Raw genomic sequence first — 978 nt, 5'->3', positions numbered from 1 at the left:
GAAAAAAATTGACAATATAGGTTGTTAGAACAAACATCTTTTCAAATTGTTAAGCCCAGAGAGCTTTATTTTTTTAACTCGAGAAAAAAATTATTGAATTTTTAAATAATTTTAAAAAAATGGTATATATCATTACGGCGGGTTGATAAAAAATCAGTAGATGTAGGTTGACTTTGTTTACATTCATGAATTTTTGTATGCAGATTGCATGAAAGTGTGCGGAGAAATAAAATAAAAACAAAAAATGCACATTTTTTGCGATTATGGACTGAATATAATGGCGTTAGGCAGTTGAAACTTGGTGAAAAATTTTCCTTTACCACCTTAAAATTGATAAACTTGCCTCCATTCAATTTCGTTTGGAGGCCGTTTTACCCCCTTTATCCTGCTAGAGCTTTTACAAAATCGTAATGTTACAATTTTTAAATTATCAAATCTGTATGGATTTTCTTAATATTTACAGAGGATATAAATTTTTCTTAATAGTAAAAATATTTTACAGTTTAATTAATGTAATATCGGAATTGGGAAAGTTACTTTATAAAAGTAACTAATTACAGTTACAGCTTTCAAAAAGTAACTAGTTATCGTTTCAATAGTTACCGATCCTAAAAAGTAACATGTTACAGTTACAATTATTCAAAAAGTAAGAAGTCATTACTTTTTAGTTATTTTTCTATTATAAAATCAATAGAGATATAATAGGCTATGAGCCTATTATTGATGCAATGATGCAATTAATAAAATCTAATCTTAATAAGATGATAAACAATTAAAATTCTTTATTACAAAATTCAAAAAAAATTTATTATTTTATATAAATTCTATAACAAGTATTCATTTAATTAGAAATCTACTTTTACGCAAGGGAAAGTTACTTTGTAAAAATAACTAGTTACAGTTACAGTTTTTGTTTCTCAAAAAGTAACTAGTTACCGTTACAAGTTACTGACTCCAAAAAGTAACATGTTACAGTTA

At 25.6% G+C, this 978-nt stretch overlaps 1 protein-coding gene across 1 annotated transcript in view; it reads left to right on the top strand.

Annotated features, from left to right (window-relative positions):
* Window positions 1-978, top strand: part of LOC105454046 — a 6,408-nt gene that overhangs the window by 4,737 nt on the left and 693 nt on the right. The window lies entirely within an intron of this gene.

This window comes from Wasmannia auropunctata, unplaced genomic scaffold, assembly GCF_000956235.1.
Source record: "Wasmannia auropunctata unplaced genomic scaffold, wasmannia.A_1.0 LD335989.1, whole genome shotgun sequence".
NCBI classification, from domain to species: domain Eukaryota; kingdom Metazoa; phylum Arthropoda; class Insecta; order Hymenoptera; family Formicidae; genus Wasmannia; species Wasmannia auropunctata.
The sequence above is the reverse complement of the archived record's forward strand: the minus strand, read 5'-3'. Positions and strand labels throughout refer to the sequence as shown.